At 49.1% G+C, this 11,587-nt stretch overlaps 1 long non-coding RNA gene across 3 annotated transcripts; it reads right to left on the bottom strand.

The window, feature by feature from the left end:
* Positions 1-7,753: 7,753 nt before the first annotated feature.
* LOC311620993 lies at positions 7,754-11,482 on the bottom strand. Of its 3 annotated transcripts, XR_014794784.1 has the most exons (4): positions 10,883-11,482; positions 10,405-10,715; positions 10,070-10,291; positions 7,754-8,468 (listed from the first exon to the last, which is right to left on the bottom strand). It is a non-coding gene; the product is annotated as an uncharacterized lncRNA (long non-coding RNA). The 3 variants fall into 3 exon arrangements; XR_014794785.1 differs by having other exon boundaries at positions 10,070-10,715; XR_014794783.1 differs by lacking the exons at positions 10,070-10,291; positions 10,405-10,715.
* Between the last annotated feature and the right edge of the window lie 105 nt (positions 11,483-11,587).

Below are 11,587 nucleotides of genomic sequence, written 5' to 3' on the forward strand. Positions count from 1 at the left end.
GGTTAAATTGCATACTCATTCCATGCTTATGTCATCAGAGAGGACACTGTGACACTTTCAAAAATAAAAGTTATAGAAAACTATAAATCCTAGATAGAGTAACATGTTCTTCTGAAGACTTGAAAGATGATGAGAGGAAACCTCGGGTTATCAGTGATGAGCTGGTGGGAATGCAGACTGGTGCAACCATTATGGAAAACAGTATGGAGTTTCTTCAAAAAATTAAAAGTGGAACTGCCATTTGACCCAGTGATCCCACTTCTGGAAATATATTCCCAAACCCTCAAAACACCAATCAGAAAGAATATATGCACCCCTATGTTCATAGTAATGTTATTCACAATAGCTAGGATTTGAAAAGAGCCCAAACACCCATGAATGCATAAAAACATGTGGTACATTTACACAATGGAATACTATGCAGCTATAAAAAATGACCTCTTACCCTTTGAGACAGCATGAATGGACATGTAGATTATTATGCTAAATGAGAGAAAGATACTCATGATCTCACTTATTTGTGGACTCTAATGAACAAAATGAATTAACCAACAAAATGAGACCTAAGGCATGGAGGCACGGAACAGACTGACATATCTCAGAATTGGTAGGGAGTTGGGGGGCAGGGACAGAGGAGAAGAGATAAATGAAAGAATTTATATTCTTATACTAGAGGCCAGTGCACAAAATTCGTGCACAGGGGGAGGGGGTGTCCCTCAACCAGGCTTACACCCTCTCACAATCCAGGACCCCCTGGGGGATGTCTGACTGCCAGTTTAGGCCTGATCTCTGCAGGATTGGGCCTAAAGCAGCAGTCGGACATCCCTCTCACAATCTGGGATTGCTGGTTCCTAACTGCTCACCTGCCTGCCTGCCTGATTGCCCCTAACCACTCTGCCTGCCTGCCTGATCATGCCTAACCACTATGCCTGCCTGCCTGATTGCCCCTAATTACCACCTGCCTGCCTAATTGCCCCTAGCCACTCTGCATGCCTGTGTGATCACCCCTAACCACTCATCTGCTGCCTGCCTGATCACCCCTAACCACTTGCCTGCCTGCTTGATCTCCCCTAACCATTTGTCTTCCTGCCTGATCACCCCTAACCACTCTGCCTCAGCCCTCACCATGGCAACTTCATCCAGAAGGACATCTGAAATGAAGTCCAGAAGGTTGTTCAGATGTCTGGTCTAATTAGCATATTATGCTTTTATTATTATATACTTTTAAACTGTTAGCAACCTAGGAATAGAGGAAAAATTTCTCACCTTGATTAAGGACACTGTCAAAACTTAAAACAACATCATACCTAATGAAGAAAGGTTGCACTTTCTAACCAGGGTCAGGACAAGGCAAAGACAGCTTTCCCAATTTCTATTTCATTTATAGTACTGGAGGTCTAGCTAGTGCAATAGAGATAGGAAATCAAACAGAAGGCAAACGTTTGAAGGGGAGAAAGAAAACTGTTCATTCACAAAAGTTATAATCATTTATGTAGACTTTAAAAACCAATCTATATATATAAAAGCCCAGCATCCAAAATGGCAGAACAATCAGAAGGAATGGTGGCTATGATGTGCACTGTGGCAGCCAACCAGCCTAATCTGGGTGCTGATCATTCCCCCCACCACCTCTGGCCAGACCCTCCCCCTATCAGCCCCCAATACCCTGTTCAGGGGCGGGGCCAGCTGCCAACCACCGGTGCCTCTCCCTCTGGCTGGCTGGACCCCACCCATGCATGAATTTGTGCACTGTGCCTTTAGTATAATTAATAACTGAAGTTAGCAGGATTGCAGAACACATAGTCAATATACAAAAATTACATGTACTTCCATATACTTACAGTGAACAACTTGAAAATATACAGCAAAAAAATAATTCCAGTAGCTTGAACAAAGAATAAAATGTGTAGTAATCACAGCTTTTTAAATGACCACAAGAACTGAACAGACACTTCAAAAAAGATATATGGATGGGCAACAAGCATGTGAAAAGATGGTTAAGATCATTAGTTGTTTTAAAAATTCTAATTAAGCCACAATGAAATACCACTCTGTTCTGAAACATACCTGTGGGATTTTAATTCATGGAGGTGACTGAGTGCCAACTTGGAGAGGTTATGTCATTTAAAGAATGTATTACTCACCTTTCCTGAAAGAAAGAGAGCACACCATGCAGTTTCTGGTCAGCAGGCAGAAGTAGGAATGGGCAGAGCTTTTATTGGCAATCCTGTGGGAGAGCAGGGCTGGGCAGACTCAACAGTTTAAGACTGGTAGTTTGAACAATTCTGGTGGGGTGATCTCTAGTTGCTTAGGCGTGATTTAAGACCAGACAACATTGGTTTGGTGTGTGAGCCTCAGATAAGAAGGTGGGGGTACATACAGGATTGATAGTTTGCACATACAAGAGTGCTTCTGGCCAAACCTCTTGCCCTAAGAACTGGTCAGCCCTGGGAGGGGCATCTCTTTGTTAGGCCTTCCTTAAAATAAAAGAACAATGCAGAAATGTACCCTAGTAGAGTTGCCCATGGGTCACTGTGTCTGACTTGAACTTAATCAGCTTCCTCCTGTTTGTACCACAGTCCCCTCAAAGCATGGACACAGAGGTAGGTCCTGGATTTGCATCTTCACAGGATGCATCGCTATTGTCTCCTTATCACATGCTTCTCTTTCTGTGCTCAGAGGGGCATCATATATCATATATGATATTATGGACCTCACATCTTCTTCAGCCCTCATGCCCTATTTATCCCTTGAAGATCTCTGAAAACACAAGTCAAGGAACTGAATACTCCCAATAGCATAAGGACCCCTCCTGTTGCTTTTTATAAACAAGCCCACCTCTCTCTTGCCACCCACTCCCCCACTCCCACACCATTGCCTCTAAGCCCTGGCAAGCACAAAATTATTCTCCATTTCTAAAAGTTTGTAATTTTGAAAACATTCTATAAGCAGAATTGTGATACACACACACACACACACACACACACACACACACATTCCTTTGGGATTGGTTTTTGTCCCTCCTCCTCCCTCTCTGGTGCATCATTTACTTTGTGTGGACCAATAGGTCCCTCCTGGCTCAGCTGAGCAGCAGTTTGACCCCTGGCCCACTAGAAGACATAGAGAGGGGTTCCATCTCTGTCTATTGCAGATAAAGCTGCTGTGCATGGCTTTGTGTAAACGTGTTTCTATTTCTCTGGGACCAATGCCCAAGAATGCAATCGCTAGATTGTAGTTGCAAGTTTTATAAGAAATTGCCAAACAGCTTTCCAAAGTAGATGTACCATTTCATACTCCCACCACCAATGTATGAATGATCTAGTTTCTCTGAATTTTTATCAGCCTTTGATGTAGTCACTATTTTGTATTTTTATTTTAGCCAATCTGATAGGAGCATATATCGTATTGTGGTTTCAATTTGCATTCCCTTGATGCCTAATGATGTTAAAAAAAAAATCATTTTATATGCTTATTTACCCTCTGTATATCCTTTTTGGTGAAATTGCTTTTTGTGACTTTTGCCCAAATTCTACTTAGACTGTTTTGGTTGTCTTGTTTTGTTGAGGTGTGAGTATTCTTTATATATTCTAGATACTAGTCCTTTGCTAGTATCTAGGGTTTGCAAATATTTCCTCTGTTTGCTACTCTTTTTTTTTTTTTTTTTTTTTTCATTCTCTTAACAGGATCTTTCACAAAGCAAAAGTTTTAAATTTGGATGAAATACAATTTATCAAGCTTTCCTTTTAGGGACTAAGCTTTTGGTGTCTGGTCTTAAAAATACTTTGTCTAGGCCTAGATTTTGAAGATTTTCTCCTATGCTTTTCTAAAAGTTTTAAATTTTTACATTTAAGTCTGTGACCCATTTTTAGTCGATTATCATCTAAGATATAAAATTTGGATTGAGATATTTTTGTGGGATTTTTTTTTCTTATGGAAGTTTAACTGTCAAGAAAACTAACTTCCTGGACTGGCTTCTGTTCCAATGCTCTACATATCTGTCCCTCCACCAATATCGCACTACACTCTCTTAACTCCTGGAGCCACATAATGTCTTGAAATAGGGTAGAAAAATTCCTTAGCCACTGGCAGAAGCAATAGTGCTCTTCTTTTAGCCTGGCTCTGAACAGGTTAAGGAACAGAATGGCCCACAGGGACCATGTAACCATGTAATGAGGCCTGGCTGCAGGACTGGGCCTTGAGGCCTCTTCCTCTGTGCAAGGCCTTCAAATAGAATTGTATTTAAAGTTCAGGATTTCTCCAGCTGCAGTGGGAGGATGAGGGCAGAGAGTGAATTGTTCTAGAAAGTGCTAAGGGGTCAAAAGGCTTGGCCTTTTATTCTGAGAGAGAGGAGGTGTGTGGGGAGGATCTACCACAAACCTGGAGTCCTCCTCCTTCACCCCTGCCTCCATTTTCTTTCCCTTCCCAGACTGTGTTCTGCCCCTCTTCTCAGCCTTTTTCCTTTCCTGTCTTTTCACAGCCCCTCTTTCTAATCTTGACTTACATGCATAAAACGTTTACTGTGATATAAAGAGAAGGTGTGGAATTCTAACAGAATAAAAGCAGGTCACCCCCCAGCCCAGAGGGGTGCAGGTGGCCCACGGGAGGCCTGGCTGCATCCAGCACTGTCCTTCTCTTCCAGGAGCCTCTGTGTGTCCTCCATGAAAAGAGTGGAGTGAGCAGCCCCTGCACTCTGCCCAGGACACTTGTCTCTTCCTGCCATGCTTTGAATCATGTCACAAGGACATGCAGACATGAGACTATGAGTGTAAAGGTCTAGACTGCAGATCCAGGATACTGTTTATGTTTTTTGAAGAGTGGGGTAACAGAGAGAGGAAGAAAGAGATGAAGAATGCAAACTTTTAAGATTTTTTTTGTTTTAAAGAAAGAACTCCTAAATTTGATTAGACTTCTGTCCTAGGACACTCTTTTCAAATGCCAATACTTATTTTTTGTTTTAATCTCCAAGACAAAATATTTCACACACTAGAAATATTTAGAATGGCATAAGCCCAAGTAATCATCAAACACGTTTAATAATCATTACCATTTTTGTCATTTATTTCAGGTCTATTTCTCAGAAATAAAGTTTTACTAATGAAACTGACAACCCCCCTCCCCACAACCCTCCTCAAGGGCCCTCAGTGTGCCCAAAGGGGGAGAAGGTCCTTCTACTTCTTAGGACAGCCCCCTCCCCCGCACCTGCAAATTGCACAGCATTGTTTGTGTACCTCCATCATCAGCACCAATCCTCTCTGCGTCCTTCTTTTTCTTTATTATTTTTCCCACCCAAATTTACACTCTCAGGACTTATTCGTGTTGATACAAGTGGAGCTACTTCCCTCACTCTCCGCCCCGGGGAACATTCTGCTGCATGCAATGGGCCCCATTCTTCTCTCAGGCCTCTCCTGATTGCCATTCAGGAGGTGTCCAGTCTTGCACTTTGCACACAATGCTGTAGGCGCTGTGCCTGGCATTTCCTCCGCGGTGGACAATGAGCCCAGGAGTTGCAGGGTGACAGGATGCGGGCATCTCCTGATCTTTCATTTGTTGCCACACGTCTTCCCAACTTCTTTATGGCCATTCAAACTAGTGTAGTCCTGGAGAGAGCTGCCTGGCTCTGCACACGGGACCGGGACCAGGACCAGGTTGAGAGCGAGCGAGCGGGTGTAGAGTGGCATCTTGCATACTGTCTGGAAATTTCCCCACCACTAGTGAGTGTGTGCAGCTAAGGCAGAGGGTCTGTGCCTGTCCCTGGCCCATTTTCCATCTGGGGTCTTGTCTTCACAGACTGTTAGAATTCTCCGAGACTCTGCCCGGCAGTCTTTGGCATTTATAAGTGCTGCATATGTCTTCTCTCAGAGTCGGTTTCTGTAACTTATTTTCTGTTTAACTTGAGTTTTTACTTTAAATACGATCAAATTTGTCAAAGTTTTCTTTCTGCCTCCCTTTCTATTTAAAATAAAGGGGGGGGGGGGACACCACACCATACCCTTTCCTTATCTACACAATCCCTGGTGTGACCGGAATGTGCCAGCGGCTTAGGGAAGGGGAAGGGGGCAAGCACGCGCGACCACACGCGTTAGAATTGGCGGTCTGCGGGGCTCAAACCGAACCAGTCTTTGCCGAAGGATGGGAAACATGGCCTCAGACAAACGCTCGCTTGTTTGATGATCGCAATTGTCGAAAGACTGGAGGAAATCTTCCTTCTCCAATGTTTTCTTGCGAGCGAGGAGTCCTACCTGCTCCCGCCGCCGGGGCAGAGCGGCCTCCCGCGGCCCCCGGGGCCTCCTGGGCGCTCACACCCGAAAGTCGCCTTGGCCACCTCGGAGCAGCAGCTGCCAGAGAGGCGGGGGACACGGAGGTGAGCTAAGTTCTTCCAAAGACTGTCTTGCAGAAACACTTTTTAAAAAAAGAAAAAGAAAGAACCTCACAACTCTTCATCTGTTTCCACTCGCCCGGAATAGCTGCAGCGGCGCCGCGCGGACCTCTTCTGGAAGCGGCGCGCGCCTGTGTCTGTCGCTCTGTCGGGGGTCCGGGTCTGCCTAAGAGGCTGAGCACCTCTAACTTTTCTCCTTCCAAACAGCCGCAGACCAAGAACAGGGCGCTCAGGTCTTCGCCGCTGGGGAAACGTGTCTCCTAAGACTCCGATCCCGTAAAAGAAGTCTGGCCTGTCCAGACCCGGCCCGCCGGTACCCCTTTCTCCCTCTCCCGGGGCTCCCACGAGGACCAGGAGCTCGGGGTCGGGAAACTCGGTTAAGGGGCGAGGAGAGGAGCGACAGGAGGAGGAGAAGGGCGAAGTGAGAGGACAGGGAGACAGTCCTGGAGATGCAGAGAAAAGGCGAGATGAGGATTCTCTGGGCACAGCAGGGAGAGAACCTTCAGGATACAAGTCTGAGGCAATCGTCGGAGGAGAGACTGGGAGGGTGCTGCCCACTAAAGAAACCGGTAGGGACGAATCAGCGAGGAAGAGAAATCACAGTAATTACGAGCTACAGAGTCAGTTAAATGGGGAGGAGCCCTGGAAGTGAGGATGCTGGTCTTATAACCTAAAGGAGCGCGCCCGGTGTCCAGGGTCCCGGCGCCCCGACACTTCTCCAGCCTCCGCAGCTCTGGGTCCCCTCGAAAGGCCCTAGGCACTCCCTGAAGGACTCAGGCCTTGGGGCCCTTTTAAAACCTTTCAGCTAGGCCCCCCTTTGGGGTTCCAGGAAGGAGCGGCGAGGGGGGGGGGCTCACAGCCTGTTGGTGGGGAGGAGGGAGGGTGTCCCCTCTGAACAAGTTTTCCAGGCGCTCGCTGCAGCATGACTCTGGGAATATCACTGTGTTGGAACCCCTAAAAAATATGCTCAGGGGATGCCAAGAGTGAGGAATGTCATGCTTGAAAGAAACTTTTCATTTGGACTTAAATTTTGTACAATTTATAACCACAAACTTTGGAGAGAGAGAGAGAGAAAGGAAATTGCAGAACCACACTTTTCACTCTCCTTGCCTTTTCTTTCTTGCTGTCATGCCCTCTACAAACAGCTAGGAGGATCTCTGGACCAAAGGGGCCTTCATTGGGAATGCAGTCAATTTGATACATTGAAATTACTCTTAAATGTTACTCATGAAGGGTAACCCATGTGAAATCTATGCATTCATCTTTTTAAAAAATGCTTTTATTAGTAGTGGAAAAGGAGACAACTGGGGGGAAAGGAGACACATTTAATGTTTTAAACAAAAAAAAAATGCTTTTATTGATTTTTTGAGAGAGGGAGAGAGAGAAAGAAAGAGAGAGAGAGAGAAAGGGAGAGGAAGAAAGAGATAGAAACATTGATGGGCTGCCTCCTGCAAGCCAGGTACTGGGGAAGGAGCCCTCCTACAAGCCAGACATGTGCCCTGACCTGGAATCCCACCGGTGACCTCTTGGTGCGTGGATCTACACTCAACCACTAAGCCACATCGGCTGAGCTATGAATTCATCTTAATTGACAAGAAAAACAAAAAACGAAAATTATACGCTCTCAAATATTCACCAAACTTACAAAAAGTCCAGCGAAGATTAGGGCAATAAGACAAAGATCATATGCGCAGTAAGTTTTATTGCAATGCCTGATATAATTGTTCCTCCCCGAATTAAACCTAAGTGGAAAGGGGTAGGTCGCTCGCCAGGGCAGGGGCGCCCACCGCCCGTCGGTAGCCTGGAACGTTGCTGGGGCCACCACAGCAGGGACGAGGCCTCAGCCGCGGGCCACAGCGCCCCCTCGCCGCCCGCGCGCACGACTTCGGGTCCGCGCCGCCGGCCTCCCCGCGGCCAGACAAGCCGGGAAGGTCCGCGTCTGCAGAGAGCCTGGGCCCGCGACTGCCACTCTGCCGGTTGCCCCTGAAGCCCTGGCCGCGTTTCTGGCGTTTCTCAGCACTGGGACTCCGTGGGGAAGTCGGCTTCTTGAAACGCGCACGTCCATGCCGCCTTGTCCTAAGTGCAGCGACCACTGTGGGGACAAGAAACAAAAACGTGACCAAGTTAAACTCTTGCTTTAAAATGCATTCACGGGGGAGCGGAGGGCCCATCCTAAACCTGGAGGTGCACATGACCCACGCAACTGTAAAAGCTGGAGCTGTCAAGGGAGTTCCTGGGTTTGCCCCTCTTGGCCGCCCGATTTCTCCCATTCCAGCTCGAAAGGCAACTGGAAAGAAGCAGTAGCTGAGTACCAGACCGTCCTTTGCTCTCAAATCCCTCTGCGCCCACAAGCGACGCGTCCAGGCCCCCGCTCGCCGGGAGCAGCGCTCCCCGCAGTGACTGGACACGCAGTTCGAGCGAGTCCAGGCCACCGTCGCAGGTGGGCATGCTAGGAGCCACTGAGTCTGGCCTGGACACTTGCCGCAGCATGTCTTTTCGATTGATTTTTCAAAAAAGAGAAAGCCAAGCCAACTTTAATCTAAGAAACGGAAAAGTGATTTTACAAAATCAGGGAGCTTTAAATCGAAACCGAGTTACATTCCAGTAACAATGCAGACCGTGAGTTTTAATGTCTCTGCGTAGGCATTTTAATTTGCTACAGTCACTACCAATAAAAACGGCATGTAGTGCGATTCGACTGTTTAATAGTGCAAGGTAGACGGTTTTTATTAGTAGCAGGCAGCAGTATGGAAAATTTAGATTTCGGTGGAGGAGTGTAATTGCTGGGGGGAAAATACACTCAGGAAGAGGCTGTCTTTAGAATCAGCAGCACTGAGCAGAGCAGGAGCAGGCAATGTTTTCTGGAGACTCAGCCTGGGTGACGGAGAGACCCTCCAAAGCCACGTGCACTTGTCTGGTTAGGTATTTAATTGATGTCAAAATCAACTGTATTCCCAGCTTAAGCTCCCGCTCCAAACTGGGGGTGTTTTTGTAATAATTCGCTGTTTTCTTTTCCGCCCGGAGGCAGAGACGGAGTGGGGGAAAGGGGATGGGTGGGGGGGAGGCAGCCCCAAATGCTAATGAAACCACAGCAGGAATTGGTCTTTAGAAATGGAAATTCTCTCAAGACCTGTCTTTTGAGAAGATAAAAAGTTAGACCTGATTTTCTACACTTAAACTGTTTAATTGGAAGCAAATTGAATGGCTGCAATCTGATCTGTTGCTGCCAGTGCTTGTCATCCAAGTGTGTGCGACTCATTTAAGGCTCCTCCCTGGCTGAATTCCCTTTAGAAAGACCAAAAATGTCATAGATCCAGTCGCAGGCATGCTCCACAGGGTGGCTGGGGCCTCTCTCAGACTCTCTTTCTCTTTCCTTTTTCACTCTACAATAATTGATATAAAATATTGGCCCTGCACTGGACTCGGAGGTCCTACTTGGGGTGGAAGCATTGTTGGACCGCGCCCCTGCTGGGTTCTTGCAGTGGCCTGAAGTGCGTGGGAAGTGGTGTGTGTGGAGAAGTGGGAAGGGAGGTGGGGGTGCTGTGCTAGAGGGTAAAGTGAAGATTGATGGGTAAAGGGGGCAGGGCTGTGGTTTGTAGGAGTACTGGCTTGGGGAGCAATGGGGGGCTGAAGAAGGACCAATGGGCTGGGGGTTAGCAGAGGAAGGAGCTGGTATAACTGCCTGGACCGTACCTAACAGGAGCCACAAGCCTGCGGGCCAAGGAGGACAATCTACAACTGGTTCCCTCTCATCCGATGGCGATCCAACTCTGCCTGTGCCTTGAAGGTTCTGGTGGCCACTGGAGCCTATCCATGCTGCACAGCAGACTCGCTCTGCACCCTAGCGACTCTGAGTCCCAGGGATACTCGGATCCGATAAAAGAGGCCCTTGCGAGAGCTGCAGAGCCAACAGGGCTGGGGTGGGGGCGAAAGCGGTGTGGGAGGAGGGGAGCTGTAGGCCTGAGCTCCCGCCTAAGGTGCTCCCCCCTCCCAGTCACCCACCGGAGATGGCCCCGAGGAAGAGGCACCTGTTGGGTGGGCGCCGACCTTCAGGCCTGCACACACCGGGTTCCGTGTGGAGCACCTGGAAGTGCCCTTCGGTGATTCCTGGCCTCCTCTTCTGAGGAACCGCGGTGGGAAAAGGGTAGAAGAGGGATGGGAAGTGGGGTTTTTCGGAGGCTGCGGTCCCTCGCTAAGCCTCTCTCCGGGCTCCACGAGGCTCTTCTGGAGCCCTGTGTTACCTGATCTACCTGTGCTTCGGACCGCTCCTTCCTGCCCAAGTGACACGAGGCTTCCTGTCCTCTCAGAGAAGGCCGTCTATTCAGTGACAGTCATCCCCCTGCGTGTTTTACAACACAAGGCCGAAAGAGAACTCAAGTTATTAAGACAAAATAAACCCCTTTCGATGGTGAAGCACTGGCATCCAGTGACAAAACGTTCCCATCCCAAAGTGCTAACACCCAGGGACCTAGTCTTCATCAAGGACTTCAGGGGCAGAAAGCTCACCTCTAGTCTCTCCTGGCTGGCAACTCGCAATGAAGGCGCCCCGGATCCGGGTCCCACGGGGACACGTTGGTCGGCGCGGGGTAGGCGACCAGACTCGAGGCCACGCGGGGCGCCTCCCACAGTGAGGCACAGTAGACCCAGCAAGGTGCAAGTGAGAGCCGCGCACGCCACCCCCAGGAAGATTCGGGCCGCCGGTGCCACCATCTAGCGCCCCCCATCGCCCCGTAAGCTGTCCGCTGGGACACTGGGGTCCTGAGGGAAGTCACCTGGGTGGGCCTATTCCCGGTGAAGAGAGGGGCTCGGGCCCTTCGTCCCTGCAAGCGGACCAGCCTGGCCAGAATGCAGGCGGCCTCTAGCCTAATCATTTCGAGCTGATCTGGGGGGACGGGCCAGTGGCTGGATTGGGACAGGATGGCAGGGGTGGGGTAAGAAGGGGGGCTAGGGCGGGCGTGGGGAGGGGAGCTGGGAGTACGTGCGGGTAGGAGTGGGTGCGCTCGGTCCTGCCAGGTTGCGGGCTGCCGGCCGCGGGCTGGGGCTGCGCGAGAGGCGACTATGCCACAAAAGCCTTCGTGTCTCTCCCTCCTCCTCCTTTCTCCCCGCTCCCGCCTCCCTCTCCGCCTCCCCCCTCCTCCCCCTTCTCCCCTCCCCTCTCCTCCCCACCCGGCTCCCAGCTCCTCCCCCAGCTGCGGCCGGGCCGCTGGAGGA

Source organism: Pipistrellus hanaki (genome assembly GCF_964339955.1).
Source record: "Pipistrellus hanaki genome assembly, chromosome: 4".
NCBI classification, from domain to species: Eukaryota; Metazoa; Chordata; class Mammalia; order Chiroptera; family Vespertilionidae; genus Pipistrellus; species Pipistrellus hanaki.